At 36.3% G+C, this 19,544-nt stretch overlaps 1 long non-coding RNA gene across 1 annotated transcript; it reads right to left on the bottom strand.

The window, feature by feature from the left end:
* Positions 1-11,159: 11,159 nt before the first annotated feature.
* LOC139084869 (uncharacterized) lies at positions 11,160-19,075 on the bottom strand. Its single transcript, XR_011542720.1, has 4 exons — positions 18,953-19,075; positions 14,373-14,661; positions 12,465-12,581; positions 11,160-12,202 (listed from the first exon to the last, which is right to left on the bottom strand). It is a non-coding gene; the product is annotated as an uncharacterized lncRNA (long non-coding RNA).
* Between the last annotated feature and the right edge of the window lie 469 nt (positions 19,076-19,544).

Genomic DNA, 19,544 nt, shown 5'->3' with positions numbered 1-19,544 from the left:
ATTTTAATAATAAAACCTCAATTTATCATTCTTTTGCTTCAGTAGGACTTTATTCATGTAACAATTCATCAAATCCTATCAGAAATGCTTTCTATTAATTTACTGAAGCTTTTGTATGTAGTTTTAGGAATCCAATTTCAAATCAATATTTCTATTTTCTTTAAATAGCTCCATGTTTATTTACAAACCATTTCTTACAATTGTATTTTAGGCATAGCTTTGAGCAAATGACGTCTTTTGAATACATTGCCCTGGAAAGAGCTCTGTTCCATTCCAGTGCTTCTATTTCACAAAACGATGAGAGATTCAATTTAGGGAGGCAAAATATCCTGGAATAGTTTTGAGCCTCTACAAATAAAGTCATGAAGATATTCTTCCATTTTTTCCCCCCGAAGCCTTTTCTTTTAGCTCCTATGTTAGGTCTATTGCTCAAATTCTGTTAATTTGTGAGTGTGGTGTGAGATAGAGGTCAAGGTTCTTTTAAGAAACGTTTGGAGACACAGTTGTTCTGGCACGACTTGTTGAAAAGAGTTGTTGTTCCCCTGCTGACTTGCTTTGGCAACTATCTCATTTAAACATATAAGTAGCCTTTTTGTTGTGTTTTATTTTTCACTTTTTCTTCTGTTTCATTTATTTATGATCTATTCTTTCAAAAACACCACATTATCTTGATAGCTATGGTTTTGTAGTTAATCTTGAAGTCAACTAGAGTCTTTAAATCTGTCCTTTCTCAAAATTATTTTACCTCCTTTCTATATAAATTTTAGAAACCGCAAGTCAGTTTCTTCAAAAATGCTTGCTGGGATACTGATTGAAATTACGTTAATTCTATATATCAATTTGGGGGAAATTGAAATACTAATAACATGATGTCCTCTCATCAGTGTACTTGGTATATCTTTCCACTTTACTAAGGCTTCTTGCATTTCTCTTCCATCCCTAAAATATTTTTATTAGAGTCTAAACAATGAGTTTTCAGGGAAGAAGTCTTGTCTACCTTCCAGTAAATATACTATGAAGTATTTTGTGTTTTTGAATGATGCTGTAAATGGTACTTTTTAAAATTTTGTTTTCTAATTGATCATTACTATTATATAGAAATTCAATGAATTTATGAGTATTGACTTAGTGACCTGATTCATTACTGAATTCATTTACTACTTGTAGTAGATATTTTGTGGACTTCGTTATTTATTTTCCAATTAATGGATAGCATTGAGATAAAACTAACTTTTGTGTATTTATATTGTGCCCTGAAACATTGGTAAATTCACTTCTAATTCTTACAGGTATTTTTTCTTAGATTTCTCAAGATTTCCTACATACACAATAGGTCACGTAAGAAAGACAGTTTGTTCTTTCCTTCTAATCTCTAAGTCTCTTATTTCTTTTCCTTCTATCAAAGATCTCCTTGCAATGTTGAATTCAAAAAGTGAGAGAAACCCTTTGTTGCGTTCCTAATTTCAGGAGGAAAGCCTTCACTGTTTCACACTGAGTATGATATTAGCTGCAGAACTTTTTAATTGCTTCATCCATTTAAGAGTATTTCTATATCTAGAGATTGATGAAAAGTTTTCCCATGAGCAAATACTGAATTTTGTCGTATCTTTTTAATCAATTGAAGTGACCACATGATATTTTTTTCTTTTTCTCTACTAGTGTGGTGATTATATTAAATTATTTTGTAGTGCTTTTCTCTATGAGATGCATCTTACAGTTTTGAAGCAAATTACATTTTCTAGTAATGTATTTTATGTATTGCATTCAATTTGCTAATTTTTTAAAAAGAATGTTCACATTGTATTCAAGAGGCATATTTGTCTGTAATTTTCTTCTCTTGTCTATCTTTGTCTGGTTTTGGAATCAAAGATATACTTGCCTAATAAAATAATTTCAAAGTACTCTTCCTCCTCTATTTTCTAAAATAATTTGCATTTTATTGTTATTATTATCACTTCCTTAAATGTTTGGAATTCACAAATGAAGCCCAATGGGTCTGGAGTTATCTTTGTGGGAAGCTTTGATAATTAAAAATTCAATTTCTTTAATATATGTAATGCCATTCAGATTTTCAGTTATTTGTTGTGCCAATTATGTCTTCCAAAGAATGATTCCACTTCACCCAAGTTGTTGAATTTATTCACACAAAGTCGTTTATTATATTCTCTTATTATCCTGTTAGTGTGTATAGAATCTGTGTTGATATGTGTAGTTTCATTCCTTATCTTGGTAATTTACGGCTTCTTGCTTCCCGGAGGATTATAAATTGTATTACCTTTTTCAAGAGTCCGCTTTCTCTTTGTTGATATTCTCTACTGCTTTTGTTCATTTTCAATTTCAATGACTTCTACTCTTACCTATTTTTTTCAGCTCGTAAATTAGAAGCATAGTTCAAAAATTTTACAAATTTTTAATTTTTAAACATATTTATTTAAAACTTGAAATTACTCTGTAATGAATACTTTAGCAGCACTCTATGAATTTTGATATTTTGTTCTTTTACCATTATTCCTATCTAAATACTTTCTAATTTCCCTTGTAATTTTTCTTTTATTTAATGCGTGGGTCATTTAGAGTGTTTTGTCGAATTCCCATAAAGTTTTTTTCAAAATATCTTTCTGTTAATTGATTTCTATTTTAATTCCCATGGGATCAGAGAACATACTGTATTTATTTTTATCGTTCAAAACTTATATTAACATATTTTGTTAGATTTGTACCTGAGTGCTTCATTTTCGGTACTATTGCAGATGGCATTTCTTTTTCATTTCAAAATACGTTTGTTCCTTTCTGGTATACAGCAATGGAGGGAAGAATTGGAATATTCAATAAAGTCTAAGATGACAATTTTTCTCAATTTGCTCTATAGATTCAACAGAATCCTAATTGAAATCCCAGCAAGCTTTCTTGTAGATACCCTGTTAATAAAATGATTCAATATTGATATGGGAACGCAGACATACTAAAATAGCCAGAAGGAAAAAGAGCCAATTCTTCAAAAGAAAACCAGCCTCAGGACTCACATTCCCTGGTTTCAAGACTTACTGTTAAGCTTCAGTAATCAAAACTGTTATTGATTAAGGATAGACACATTGATCAATGGAACAGAATACAGAGCACAGAACTAGACTCACACTAATAGAGTCAACTAATTTTTGCCCAAGTCAATTAGATGTCTATATGCAAAGCAAATGACACACTGCTCACATTTTATACGAAAATTACCTCAAGATAGCCCATAGACCTAAATGCAAAATGGAAAACTATAAAGCTTCTAGGAGAAAACATAGGACAAAATCTGCATTACCTTGGGCTTGACAGTGAGCTTTTAGACATAATCTAAGAGCATGATCCATGAAAGATAAAGCTGATAAGTTGGATTTTATAAAAAATTTTTAGAACCTTTGCTCTGTGAAGGACATACTTCCAAGAATGAAAAGAAAAGTGTGAGAAAATATTTTCAAATTACCTGTCTGGTAAAGAACTTGTATCCAGAATATTTAAAAATAAAAGAAACTTAAAACTCAAAAATCTAATTAACAAATGGGCAAAAGATCCAAACAGACACTTCACTGACAATACCAAAGGCTGACAAGGATTCATAGCAACCGAGACTCTCATTGCTGGCGGGAATACAAAATGGCACACCAATTTTGCAAGGCACTTTGGCAGTTTCTTATAAAATTTCACTTAGACTTTTCATCCAATCTAGCAATCACGCTTCTAGACATTTACCCAACAGATGTGAACACTTATGTCTATGAAAAGAAAAACCTTGCACAGAATGCTTTTAGAAACTTTATTCATAATAACCAAACATTTGTAGCACCTAAGATACCCTTCAACAGTTGAATGGATAAACAAACTGCTGTATATCCACACAATGGAATACTATTCAGTGATAAAGATGAGCAAGTTATTCATTCATGCAACAAGATGGATGACCTTTAAGTGCCAGTTTTTATTTAAAAGAAGCCAGGCTTAAAGGCTGCATGTTAAAGGATTCCATTCATATGACAATTTGGAGCAGTTAAAACTATAGGGATGGAAGACAGGTCAGTGGATGCTAAGGATTTGGGGAAGAGAGAGCGTGTGACTAGGGGAATGGCTGGGGATGTTTTAGCATGATGGAACTAAGCTGTATGATATTATAGTAGTGAATACATGATGATATGCATTTGTCAAAACCCGTAGAACGTCACAGCACAAAAGTAAACTTTAAGATATGCAAATTTTTTAAACGTTAGCCGGAAGAATATATTGAATACAATGAAGACTGACAGAAGGTTTTAGCCATCTTACAAATTCATAGCTCACTGAAAGGGGTAGGCAGAAAAGGAGCTGATCAAAGTAACTTTGACCTCACTGAAAGGGGTAGGCAGAAAAGGAGCTGATCAAAGTAACTTTGGAAAATGATGTTTGATTGAAAACTGTAAGATAAAAGGAACTATTCCTAAACACCGTACTCCAGTTGTTTCTCACAGGGGCGTGGGTTACCGATTCTGAAAAAGCTCTATATGTATAGTAGGATTGAACAAATAAGTAAATAGATGGTGGATGCAGTAAGCTAGGTGTATCACTGTTGGAGAGAGAAGTTACATGTAATCAAGGGGAATGAACCATGTGGGTCAGAGTCAGAGACAGCTGTATGAACCCATGTTTAGCTTATTACATACAGTTAAGGATGTATAGATAAGAAATAATTATCAGTACTTGTGTATACAGGAGTTAGTATACATACATATATTCCCTAGTTCTGTGAGTCGAGAGGGTCTGCAAGCAACAACACTGCAGTAAAGCTGAATCTACCCAGCTCCAGATTTTTGTTTCTAAAGCCATTCTTCAATAAGAGGTATTAGGGCTCCTTGGAGATATAGCTTCATCTAGGGATGCGGCAGGGAGTATACAGAACGAACCTGGAGCATCTCATAGTGGTAGAAAGTAAGGAAATCATCAAAAAACAGAAGGATTGGGGCATGCCCAGGGGACACCAGGGGTCAACCTGAAAGAGCTGCCAGTCGCCAAAGCTGGAACAATTTGAGCAACAAAATAAAGAATGTGGTATTGAATTATAACTCAAAGTATAGAATAAATAGCCATAAGCCCATAATGATATCAATAAGTAATTGAATGAATAAATAAACGAAGGAGAAGAGACAAATGTACTTTACTTAAAAATTGCAAATAATTTAGGTAGATATTTGTCCCTCAAGGAGGTGGAGCTTAATTCCCCCATACCCTTTGAATGTGAGTTTTACCAAATAGGATTTGCTTTCCAAAGAACAGAATATGGAAGAGGAAGGGGAGAGCCCTTATAGTGGAAAAGCCTGTCAACACGACTCTGGCCAGGTGTTGGAGGTCAACATCATCAATGATAAGTCATGCTGCATGTGCCCCAGTTATGATGTGAAGAAAATAATACTTCACCATCTGAAGCTCTTTCTACACAGTCCGTTTTCCTTTTATCTCTAGTTTCCTGGTGTCAAACCTACATTGACAACATGAAGGCTTTTCTTACTTATTCCTAATGACTCCCCCTTTTATTATTCACGGGGGTTACCGTGAGTAAATATTTTGAGCTTCTAACTCTGTCTTGGGTAAATTTTCTGGAGGAGCCAAATGACATTTACTTTTAATGAAATAATTGACATGTTTGTGTTTAAGTCACTCAAATGGCATTTGTTTTCTATTTGCTGTCTGCTCTTTCTTACTCTGTTCATCTTTTCCTGCCATCTCTAGAGTGAATTGATATTTTTAGTATTCTATTTTATCTCTTCTGTTGACTTTTTAGTCGTGCCCTTTTGAGTTATTTTGTAGTTCCTTTTATGCATTTTTAATTTATCAAATCCACCTCCAAAAATAATCCATGTTATAAACAAAACAAGAATCTTACAACAGTCCACTTCAGGTTACACCCTCCTGTCCTTTGCGCCCTCATCATATATTTACTTCCACATATGCTACAGATCTCACCATCCATTGTTGTCATTAGATTTTAAATACTCTAGAGTATCTTAAACTCAGCTCTCCCGTGCTGCTCACACTCTTTCTCATAAACACTCAGTGAAGCTTGTGGAAGAGAGTTGGCTGGTAGTTGCAGATTTTCCTTGTCTCTGCCTCCCTAGGATTCTAAACTGTCACCCCAGCCCATCATCATTCTTTAACACCTTATTTAAAGTCTAACTGTTTTCTCCTTAGTCACAGCTTGTTGTCTTCTTCGTCCTCCTGCTGCTGTTTCATGAGATATAAACGCAGCCGTGGAGCCCTCCTCTTCAAGGTCAGGCTAATCACTTTCTGGGTTAAAATTCTTTGCATGCTCATGAGCTTAAGAAACTGTGACTTTTGGGTTCTTATTGCTGGGGTGGAGGGACATCCTCTTGCAACTCTCTCCATACACCCCAAGTGGAAGCAGAAGTCCTCATCTTTTATTTATTTTATTTTATTTTATTTGCTGAGGAAGATTTGCCCTGAGCTAACATCTGTGCCAGTCTTCCTCTATTTTGTATGTTGGTCACTGCCACAGCGTGGCTAATGAGTGGTGTTGGTCCACACCCATGATCTGAACCCACAAACTCGGGCCCCCAAAGTGGAGCACACTAAACTTTTACTTTTTATGGAAGAGTTCCTTCAGTAACATCTTTGAACAATGATTAATAAAAGATGCTTTGAATTTTTTAAATATTTGCAATCAACTTATCTTATTCCTAGAAGTGAATTACTTTTAATTTCTCTAAAAATATTGAGGTGCCCACCATTGGGATTCTCAAAAGGACATACAATTTCTAGGCCCTGGGTTTGTTAAGGGTCAAGTCATGAATCCAATGGTCAGTAGCTGAAGCAGCTTACATGGCTAACTGCTAAGGGAATATTCTGGTTTCCCACAAGATATAGGAGGGATATTCCCCTATATGTAAAACTAGAACAATGTTGCTATGGAACTGAGAGAAGACTGTGAATTCTGAAGTCTAAGTACAAAAGTCCAGGTGAGATTAAGGTAATTGTGGGGACATAAAAAGTCTTGTTGAATACAAAATTTGTCACTTAATCCAAATCCTCAGGATAATAGAAAATTGTGCAATTCACTCCAAATAATAAAGGGCCCATTTCTCCAACCTCATGAAAAACAAAGTTTAAAACTTAAGGGAAGCAAAAAATATGCTTGGCATAACCTGAATATAAAATGTTATCTGCATTCTGAGATACACTCACCTTGAATACAAGCTTGACAACTTCAGATTGATAAAAATTAATAGTAAATGACTTCATCATCAAAATGGATATTCAATAAATTCCAAAATGCATGTAATCATCCCAATGGAATAACAAATTGATATTATTAAATTTCAACAATGTATTTCCAGTTTAAAAAATGCATAATTGTCCAATTAATCAGGAAAATTCTGAGTTACAAATTAACAACCAGGTAAGTCAGAAACAAAGGGAAGAGAAACAAATACTTGATTAAATATGAGTATAAATGTTGACTGAAAACTACATTTGTTTTGAAAAACCCCTGATGAATGAGTCCTTTAGTACAAAAGGACTACTGATAACTGCACCATGGGGAAAGAGAAGTAGAGAAACTGAGCCTTCAGTGTTTGCAATGTGCCTGGCACAGTTGCATCACCTTATTTACTTATCCCCGTGTATTTTACGGAACTTGTGGCTCAGAGGTCAGTATCATGGCCTAAGTTAAATAATAGTAGGACTTAGTTTCAAAATCAGGTGTGATTGCCTTTCAATTCCATGTTCTGAGGAAAAAAAAAAAAAAGTTCAGGTGAGAGAAGAATCAGTGGAGGAGGCCTGATTTCAAAGATAATCAGTTTTCTGTGAAACTACAGAAAGCAGACACGGGAGTGGGGAGAGCCATCAAACAATCAAATTCTCTCAGGAACCATTAAATCAGTCCCTGGCCACAGAGCAAGGAATACACATATTCTGGCAGCTCTACACACTGGGTATCTAACAGCGAAACAACTTAGCAGGGATTGAAATATTACTAAATCACTGAGAGCTGTGCCTGGAAGCATCAATCAGAGGACGCATAAAATGCCTCAGAGTTGAGCCCAGGGACTCTTTATGAAATAAAGTTTTGTTAAAACATAGCTAGAGATCAGCAAATAGCTTGACTACCCTCCAGCATGCTCAAGGCAGTGAAAGAGCAGACTGTTTATACACACAGCTCTGAGACGTTCAAGAAGAGGTAAGAATGGCCTGTTAAGGATGTAGAATGACCCTGAAATACAAATTCGCTGGAAAAGGAAACGGTCTCCTGCTTTTCTGAACAAATGTCTTCCTTGGGCTACTTATTACCCCTTGAACATTCTTTATGAAATTAATTAAGAATTAACTTTATGCATGTTAACTTTGTAAATTCGGTTCTCCAGTCATAATCCTCGTGATCTGTAGTGGCTCAAAAGAATGTTCTACATTGGATCACACCTTTTATTTATGCCATTTAAATCCAGCTGTTTGAATGAGAAAAATTAAGAGCTTTTTATCTGGGCTCTATCATAAGACAAAGGGCATAATGGGCTAGAAATAGACTTTTGAATACTAGAATTCAAACACAGATAAATACAAAGTCAAGTACCAAATTAAATGGAAATTATCCCATGATGCTGAAAAATTCATAACATAGCTATGAAATATGTAAGTTTAAATATCATCCTGTAAAGAGGCTAATCCTCTTTAAAAGCTTGGCCTATGAAAATCAGCAATACAGTTCAGTAAGTGCATTTTCAAGCACGATGTTGCTTCAGACTGCATCCCCGCAGAATCAAACCTAATAAGTTATTGGCACTGTTCTTTTTGTTGTGTAGAAAACTTGTTAAGACTGATGACGTCAAGTATCAAAGTCTATGGGTATTTCTGTGAAGCTTTTATTTTTTAACCATGGTGAATGATTTGCCTGCAAGTAACAAAAAAGCCAAGCAAGACGCAAGAAAACATGTGTCATTTCACTAAATGAGAACCAGAAATTAAGCAGTCACTCTTTCCATTATGTGACTCAAAAAATCAGGAATCGGAATGAGCATTGGTATTAGTTTAGTTTTAGATTTAAGGGAGAGGAAACTCAAAATTAAAATGAAGATCAAAATATGGAAATTTAATTCTTTATTACGTAAAAGCTTAGGTACCAGTTCATGGCCGGAAAGGCGCTCCAAAGATCTAGCCTGCTTCTATCTTACTGCACCATTGTTTTGTGGCTTCCATGCCCAATTCACCCTGTAGAATAGATGGATTGTTTTAGCTAGAGCCATATTTTCTGCACTCTGGACAAGAATAGGAGAAAAGGGAGAGAAAGAAACAATCAGAAGTTGCATATCTTTGGTCAGAACTTAATGACCTGATAGCAACTGGCATCAAGAAAAGTTGGCATATATTGGCCTTATTCCAAGCAGCTAAAATTCAGAAAGGCTGCTATGAAGAAAAGGGTGAAATACCTGTTCCTGCTACAATATTTCTGTAATTTTCTGGTTGTTCTGTGAAATATCAAATAAATACCACAGCTGCAGCAGTCATAACATCAAATTTCTTTCAATGGCAGGAGGCAGGAGAGGCGAGAGCTATCTTCACAGGCCCAGCCCCCATTATCTAAGAGGAAATCCCTTCCTGGTGTTCCCTCAGGAGACCACCAGTTACAGCTCAGGACAGAACGAGGTCACGTGCCCACCTCCAGCTACAAGGACAGCTGTGAAAGCGAGGATCTGTCCAGGAGAATGAGATGGGCTTGAACCATCAAGACTAATGATCATTAATCTTCTTACACTAGGGACATTGGAGTCAAAACAAAGTTAGGATTTTGTTAGGAAGCAGAATGGGAGAACAGCGATCTGCTAAGTAAGCCAGTGTTTGCCGTTATAACAACGTTAGGAATATGCTGTTGAAAATGCAATGACATCATAAAGCTGAAAATAAAAATACTTCTACGTACTTTCTGTTTTGGACAGTGGTATTAGTGGAATTAGTGGAATAGAAAAGAAACAAAGAAAACCAAAGTTTTTTTTGTTTCTAAATATTGCTTGGGTTAAATAGAAAATCAAACATATCATAAAGTATTAGAATTGAATGAAAATGGAAATAAAACATATACAAATAATAAATGATGCAGCTAAAATTTTTCAAAAGAAAATTGCCGTAAATGTTCTAGGAGAAAATAAGAATGATTGAAAAGTAAATAAACATTCGATTTTGGAAGTAACAATAACAATATATCAAATCAAAATAAAAAGATGAAAGTGAAAATGAATTATTTGGAGGTAAAATTCAAGAATCTTTCAAAACTAGACATCTATAAACCTAATTTAATATGTTAGTGGGTTAAAAGATAAAAATATATAAAGATATCCTTAGATGCTACAAAAGAATTCGAAACCATCAGTATGCATTCTTGATTTTTAAAAAATCAATCACGTGACAAACTAAGAATAGGAGAAAATATCTTTAATCTATTAAAAGAGTATCAGGAATCAACAGGAAATCCATTATAAAGAGAGAATAAATTAATGCCAAGTCATCAAATATTATTCACATTATTCTTCTGATAAATACAATTAAGAAGATTAGAGAATTTAGTCATCTAAATAATGGAAAATTAATACAAATGATAATAATAACTGTTATTATCATAATAATAAATAGAAAATATAGGTGCACCAACTAGCATAGTAGCCAAACTTCAGAGAGAACTCAGCAAGACGCAAGACAGATTATACCATGTGCTTGCTCTATCCCACAGGGTTATAATATTATCAGAAATAACTGGCTTTTTAAAACGGTAATGTAAAAGTATTTTGCTCACAATACAAATAAAATAAAAAGAAAATAAAACAAACTCAACAGTAATCAATAAGACTTTTGTGAAGAAATAATCTTTACTTAAAAAACTTAAAAACTTTTCAGAAACACAAACAAAACAGGTAAATTTTTAGAAGGTTTGACAAACTTCCTGTGGAAGCTTTTCCAGGCATAGATGATCAGAGACAACAGAGGGAATGCAGTTAACGGATGGACGTTACCAGACTTCAGTGCTCTGTCGGAAAGCTCAGGATCAATCCTGGCAGGAGAGAGTTATCATTCCTTTTTTTGTTTTTCCTGAGCATAATAATTTGAAATCCTCATCAAAACCATTTAAAATACATATGAATAAGTTCTTCTTTAAAATTCAGAAATCATTTATTTTTATTTTTTCATCTTGAACTCACATTTCCATTTCACTTTCACACCTAAATTACATGCTGATACAATATTGTTCTATGCTTAAAGCTCTTATATTGAACACCCCATCTTAATTCTGTCACTGAATATGTATAGACACTACAATTTTATATTTTGTTGTATAGGACTTTATTAAATTGTTTTTCTTCTGGATTGAGTCGCATTATAATTGTTATTAGTACACAATTTGTCTCAGCATAAACATATTACAAATTTAATAAGTAATTTTAACACAAAATTCACTTTCTAGAATGCATATCTTAATGAAATTAATAAAGCTATTTTTTGATTACTGAACTTATCCATGGATAAATATGAATTATTGCTAGACTATGACAGTTTCCAATCCATCCTACTGATATTTTTCATTTTATTACTTGAAGTAGAATGGAAATGTGTTTATATGATTAAATTCATAGGAATGAAAGGGATTTTACTTGAACAATGTCACACAATTCTTTGAACTCCTTCAGAATTACATGCTGAAGTAACATAATAGTCTATGATCAAAAATTATTAATTATAAATCCGTTGGCAAGTTGATTAGGTTATGCTTCAGATTTGTGGAAAGCAAAGAACATGAAATAACCTGAATTACAAATCCCATTTTACCCAGTTATAAACATCATCCATTGTCTTGATTTTGGGGAGGTGTGATGCTTAGTTTTATGTATGAATTTGACTGAGGTAAGGAATGACCAGATAGCTGGTAAAACATTATGTCTGGGGTGTGTGTGAGGGTGTTTCTGGAAGAGATTAGCATTTGAATCAGTAGACTGAGTAAAGAAGATGGCGCTCCCCAATGCAGGTGGGCTTCATCCAATCCACTGAGCGCCGGAACGGAACCAACGGCAGAGGAAGGCTGACTGTGCTCTCTGCTTGAGCCGGAACGTCCATCTTTGCCCTCTGCCATAGAGTGCTCCTGGTTCTCAGGCCTTCGGGTTTGGGTTTGGACTGGAATACACCATCAGCTCTCCTGGGCCTGCAGCTTGCAGACAACAGATCATAAGACTTCTCAGCCTCATTAATCACAATCATAAAAAATCTCTTTCTATGTATCCATATATATCCTATAGCTGTTTCTCTGGAGAACCCTCACTGCAAAGCAATACTCAAAAACATTTTATCGCTACTTTCAAATGACAATTTATTGTACCTCTTGTTCTTTCTCTTAGATGCATCTTACTTAGCACGCTAAGAAAGGGCTGGTATTGGGTAACTTCTGTGGGCCCCTCTGAACTTACTCTCCTTCTTTTCCCGCTCTCTCCTCCGATGTGCTGACTTGTATCGTGTAGTCAGTGGGCTTCCATGCCTTCTCTCTTCTCTCTGGCTTCAGCTAATAGGAAGCCCTAGCAAGAGATCTGAAGGAGAGAAGTGAGTGAAGTCAGCGTATTCATTCTTCTGGGTCCTTCCACTTCAAGTCTGCCTCCGACTGATTGCGTCCCTAACCAAAGGTCAGTGCTCATTTACAGGCAGGCTTGTCTGTCGGATTCACTCTCTTTCCAGGTTTCAATATGTTCTCCCTTCCCTTGTCCCCTTGGCTAAGTGGCGGCGACAGCCTCACTGCTCTTGGCCCTGGTTACCCTTTTACTTCTTGTGGTTCCTCTATAACCACTACTCTCCTTTAATTAGTCCCTTTGTAAATAAACCATGCTCAAAAATTCTAACTGTAGCATGTCGTCTGTTGAATCTTGACTGATACAGAGTTGCAGTAATGAAGATACTATAATCCTGTTACAATCTTATAAATTTAATATTCTTAAATGTTCTTATCTTGAACTTTAAAGATATTTTTGTCAGATATTTTGGAGCCGCAGATTAGGCTCATTCAATTTGTAAAGAATGCCCACAAAACAACCCAATTAGCAGAGCCAATTCTCATTTTCAAGCCAAACATCCAGTTCTTTCTCTTTGTCACATTAAGTCCGATTTCATCTATCAATTTGCATTAATGAGTTATACGTTTCGAGGAATATTATTAAAAATTTTGAGAAACACATCATGGTGCACATCTTGAAAGTAGGTTAGTAAATGCTGTGCACTCAAGACTAAAATGTTGTATATCTGATATAATGAGTTTATTCATTTTATTGTAAGTTACGAAAATTAGATAATATATCAATATGCTATTTCTCATTATGTAATTGTAATAAGACTATGTAATGCGTGTCACTAAAATTTGTCATTTATAAAGCAAGGGACCTGAAAAAATACATAATATTCCTTTGATAAACTTTTAAGAGTGCATATACTTTTGTCTTTCAGCATTATTAAATAAGAATCAAAAATAAAAATGAAAAATAAATTTATTTAGTTTGTTATACAACATGATTCTGTTTTCTCATATATTCAGTGAAAGAAACGATTATCTATTGCTAAAACTAGTAGGTCTGATAGCCAGAATACAATTTGCAAGTTAGAGATAAAAGAAATGAAATCTTTTATAAGTGAAAATAAAATGAGTTGACTGCTTTTGGAGATATATCTTTTGACATGATTTAATAAAATAGGTTTTAACTTCCTTATTAAATAAGATACAACAACAAATCAAAAAGAACATCTCCCTCTTTCTCTCTCTCTCACACACACACAAATACACACACAAGTTTTACATCGAGTTCTTTTTCCTTTAGAAATTCTCTGTAGGCCGTAAGGTGTCCACTCAGCCTCCAATGAGCTGGAGACTAAAGGTCAGCCGTGTGCAAAGTCCAATGTGGTGCCGCATTAAAAGCTCTGGACATTAAAGCTCAGATGAGCTTCCCTGGTTGGCAGTATTCTGCCCGTATTGTCACATGTTGATGCCAGGAGGGTAATACAATCCATTCTAAAGAAAATGAAAGCTTCACATTAGGAACCCTCCCTGACTCAGCCCTATGGATCTCTTTCCTGGCTGAATTTATTCTGTATTCTTTCCCTGTGATGAACCATACTGTGAGTATAACAGCTTTCAATAAGTTCATAGATCCTTCTAGTGATTTGTCAAACCCGAGGGTGGTCTTCGGAAACCTCATGCTTGCAATCGGTGTTAGAAATAAGGATAGTCTTGAGGACTATGCTTCCTAACTTCACAGAAAGTCTTTCTTATATCTTCCCTTATGGGTATTAATGACATTGGACAAGAGGATGTTGATTGCATGTAAAATCATGCCTACCGTGGATCCTTAACAGGAAGTGAAGAGAGTATTAATGAGCTTTCTGGCTACTGAGAAATCATAGGCCACAAGGAGATTTTCTTAGAGCTTTTACTCCTAAAGGTAGCAGTTAGTGGAGGAAAGAGGACACACTGTGTCAAACAGGACACCACTGGCGACTGTTGCTTTAACCCGTGCTCCCGGAGGTTATGCGCTGGAGCATCCACTGGGAGGATGTCAAGCTGGAGAGACGTGTGGACTAGAAGAGCCTGGTGGTCTCCACCATCTCAAGGTGTGAAACTGTGAACATCTGGGGAAAAGGGTAAAGATGCTTAGGCTATAAAATATTGCTTTACAGAGGAAAACCTGATCCTCCAGTAAGCCTTGGGATTCGAGAAAATCATAGAAACGAGGTTGTAGCCTAGCATTTGGGTCTCCAGGAGAAGATGTGGAGTGCTGAGAGAGCCCTGCAGTGCTATTTTCCAATTGGATTTTATGTAAAATTAGAAATGCGTTCATCTGGAAAATAATTTCCTCCCAAGAATTGCAAAGTCCTTAACACCTTATAATTAAGCTGGAGTTTAAAATTTATATATACACTTACATGAATACACAAATGTTTGAAAATAATTCTAATAAGTTAGTAATAATATTTAAGTTGCAATGCGAATTGTAATTTACATTTGGCAGAGTGGCTTAAAAGTCTAGGTAAATCGATATAAGCTTAAGAAAAAGAAGAAACGAAACGAAGTTCCCTTTAGATTCTTTCACTTGCGTGACACAATGTGCACACGTGGGGCAGTCTCTGGAGGCCATGTTTAACTTTTTCTACAACGATGGTTTTCAGTAAGAAACAGGTTACTTTGGACTTTACGGGGGAATCAAAATGCTGTATCAAAAATAAAAGATAGGACTCTACTGTTGTAAGAGAAATTAAGGAAATCATGGGAGAAACATTTATTAGAATATCTGGGTTATAAATATATAGTATTAACTCAGGCACTGCATATTGAATCAGTTCACCATTTAAAAATCCCGTGAAGGTGAATTTCTGATCATTGTTTCTGTATAGTAAGGTACATTTGTGCCCACTGTTTGCCAAAACATTCAGTGTGGAGGTGTACCGATAAAAGTCGTCTCAACTTACTGTTCAAGAATTCCCGGAGTCCCTAGGCTGAGGGGAGAAATTAGCCACAGAACATGGTACATACACAAGGACATGCCAGGAGCAAAGGAACTGAAAATACATTGGTAGTGCACAGCAATAATTGATCCTTCATTGTAAGCTAAGCACATCCCATGTGCTGCTTCACAGGAAGAAAAAAAAGCTGTTGTCAGTAATGATATTTGGTCAAACTGGTGAATCATGTGAAATACTATAGAGTGGCACAATCTGATTCTGCCACTCTCCAGTGGCAGGAAGCAGGTGAGGATCTTGTATTTGCATATTTAGGAGATTTCTGGGAAAATCATCTTTGCCTTTTGATAAAATTAAGAACTGTATAAATTCCTATGATGCTAGGGTTTGCAGCTATGTTTCTTTGGCTTCTAGAAGTTGGCTTATTTTCTTTGCAGGGTCATAACCGGGCATAATACATGTTTCTGAATGGGCATAGTAGAGTTTTGCGATGTTCTCACACTTAGAGATATGCTGCCCTGAGTGACAGCAGAATGACAAAGGTGGCTAAAGAATAGCTCACCAGAAGCATTCAAGGCAACCAACTGGTGGAGAAATGTGACCGAGCATTTCCACTGGGTTCTTAAATCACTGCATTTTGGCAGTAGATTGGAGAGGGGCAGGGAGAGGAGAAAGGAAAAAAAAGGAAAGAGATAATGCAAAGACCAGAAATAATGATGCTCCAGGCACTTCAAGTGAGTTAAATAACTCCCTTTTATCAAATTTCACCTGCATGTGCAAGGGAGTGTTGGTTAACATAACAGTCGAGAGGTAACTCTTTATTATTGATGGCTGTTCAGGCTCTTTTGGAGGCAGCCAAAGCTGAGCACTTCTCCAGCGCAGCCTTATCTCTGTGAAGCAGCAGCCCTGAGAACATAGGTGCTCCATCTGTGTTAGAGTCTCTGATCTTAGCAGCTGAGGAACAGCAGGTGATAGACCCCTATCCTCAGGGGAGCTGGAGCAATCAGACAGCAAAGAAATAAATACTTGGCACAAGTAGCTCATTGCATCACCACTGTTTGCCTATCTAGAGGTCTTTGGAAATTATGCATTATCAATTTCAAATCATACACCTTAAGTTGCCTGATGTTTGAAGCTGTTGTAGTATTTGGCTGGAAGCCTGAATTTTAGTGGGTTATAGATTCCAAGTGTTTTATGAATATTGTGCCTTTGATACTTGTTTCATTTCATTATAATGGACAACGCTTGTGTTATCTAATGTATTGCATTTTGCACGATTTTCCCTGTGTGAGTGAGCATGATGTGTGGGTGAACATTTTTGTTAAAGTAGAAGAAAGGACTTTCAAAGAATTCTGTTTTTAAATTGCATATTATTATTTGTTCAGTTGTTATTGTTGCTTTAATGAGCTGTTTTGTTTTTGCTTTTTTGCCTATTTCTGCTTGATGGAAAAGAGGAACAGGTGTTTTTTCTTCACACTTAAGAAGACTGATTAAAGCATCCAAGCAGGAACAGGGAGAAAACACAGAATCCCTTGGGATTGATCAAGGGTCTGTGTAATTACCTTAGGAACTCATGTGACTGATGTTTATGTGGCATATATATATATTCGAGACTTTTTAAAGGGATGCAGACTGCTACTTGTGATATAAAAGTCATGAAAAATTGTTGAGTTAATGAGAGAGAGATAAATTGTACACCATGAGATGGTGATGGTGAGTAAAGAATTTAGAAGGCTGCTAAGAATGTGACATGTCAAGGATCTCCCCAAGCTGAGCACACATATCTCACTGGCTTCCCTCTATGTACTAGCTGTGTGAACTTGGACAACTTCCATGATCCTTATATAGCTCCCAGTTTCCTCAGGTGAAAAATATGCAAAAGGAGATTAAATAGGACTGTCATGAGAAGTAAATGAGTTAACCCATATTAACAACCTAGGCTCATGCCTGGCACATGGTAAGTGCTTAGAAAATGCTACCTATTATCTCCACCCAAATTCCCTTCCCCAGAGTCACCAAATAAAATACAAGTGATCTAAATTATAAATCCAGTCATTCTATTCTAGGGATTTAGTCACTGGAAAATGTCCATTTTGTTCAGTAAAGTCTGTGTGTTGTGCTGTTCAGAAAATTTGCATAGAATACGTAGCACTCTATGCTCCTTCTGGTTTTCAACCACAGTCTTTCAGGTTTCAGGAAATACAGCATGGCATTGATGAGAGAAATAAAATCCGTGTTCAAATTGGGAAACATTTGGCAGATGAAGAGACTTTTGAAGTCTTTTGTAGTGTCAGCACGCATTGCCTATTTTGGATTTAATTCAGACTTCAACAATTTAATGTTCTTAGAAGCGGTCTTCTTAATGTCCACATTCAGAGATGTTATTTCATAAACAAAACTCTCAGCCTTGTAGAGTATCAGAATACGCCACCCCAAACTATGCTACTTTGATGTAAGGATTATTTTGAGCTGAAGGAAATTGAAGAGAAACAGAGGCAAGAAGACCTCTCTGCCTTCCCTCTATTTGCCTAAAAGCAGGACAGAAATTTGCAAATTTGTCCCCCTCTCGTCTCTACCAGGAAGGACAGAAGTTAATTACTGGAGACAATTTCAGACCTTTATGAACCTGGAGACAGCACCAGAGGAATCTCCATGGCAAACCTTGATAAAGGCAGCCCTCATCTACTATTAGTTTTCCTTTTCCGTATATTTGCCTTCCTACAATTTGCCACCCTAGAAACTCGAAGTCCTTTTCCTGTGTCTTCTCACTTCTCTAAGAATTTATTGTTCTTTTGTCAAGATGTTATTCAGCCCAAGTTCTAACCATCCCTTGGAGTTACTCCGTGTCTGGGTATTCTCGTGTGTGTGCACAACACACCTGCTAATAAACTGCTGTCTGCTTTTCTCCTGTTAATCTGTCTTTGGTCAGTTCAATTACAGCTGGAGAACCTGGGAAGATAGAAGGAAAAAGCCTTTTTTCCTCCTCTACAGCCTTTTGGGAAAAGTCATTATGTATTTTCAGTATATTATGTCCTAAAACTGGCTTTATGCACATTTCAAGAAGAGGTAACAGTTACAAAATTTTAAAGTGCTATAGGAAGGCTTCATTCACTCACCCACTGGTTGATACTTGAATTTAATATTTAGTGTTTTATTTTAGCTCACAAAACTTTTATTTTTGTGGAACAGAAACTCTTTCGGTGCAGAAAATGTAGAGCCCACTCAGCTATCTCAGCCTTTTGTACCTCAGAGTGACTGAGTTTATTCCACACCTTTCTTGAGTGTTTAGAGATGATAAAAAGGCAACATACCATGAAAAATGAGTGTCAGGGAGTGGGAAAGGGGCATAATTAGGACTAAAGTGATATAAAATGGGAATCTGAAGTACTACAAAGACATCTGTGCCTACTTGGTACTACCCCAGAGTCTGCCCGTTTATACTCAGAGCCCAGCCAGGACTTACACGCCTGCTCACAGTTGTGGGAGGCAGTGTGCTTCAGGGAAGAGGAATGACTTGGTGTGAGGTATCCTACAGGTGGCGGTACTCCACGGTTCACAGAACAAGAATTAGTTTAGTAAATGGGTGGTGAACCACAATGCCCACTTTAGAATTTAGAACACTCACTTTTAGAATTCATTCTCCTCCAATCCCTTCCACGTATATCAGGAACAGCACTTCTCCATGATTCTTGTGTGCTTTTCTGGCTTTTGTTTTTTTCTGTTGGAAATTCATGAAAGAAAGGATCCACAGCCATGGACTCTGCAGTAGGGCTAGAGGCTGCAATGGAAGTTCAGCATCACCCTCTTTGTTGTGGACTGAATGTTTGTGTCCCCCCCAAATTCATATGATGGAGCCCTAACCCCCAATGTGATGGTATTTGGATATGGGGCCTTTGGGAGATAACTAGGTTTAGATGAAGTCATGAGGGCTGGGCCCCATCATGGGGTTAGTATCCTAAGAAGACAAAAAGAGACCAGAGTGCCTGTGTGCTTGCTCTCACTCTCTCTCCCTCTCCAGTATATCCAACCTCCATCATATGGGGACTTAGCAAGAA

The sequence above is a fragment of the Equus przewalskii genome, chromosome 1, assembly GCF_037783145.1.
Source record: "Equus przewalskii isolate Varuska chromosome 1, EquPr2, whole genome shotgun sequence".
Classification (NCBI taxonomy): domain Eukaryota; kingdom Metazoa; phylum Chordata; class Mammalia; order Perissodactyla; family Equidae; genus Equus; species Equus przewalskii.
This window is presented reverse-complemented; position numbering and strand designations above follow the sequence as displayed.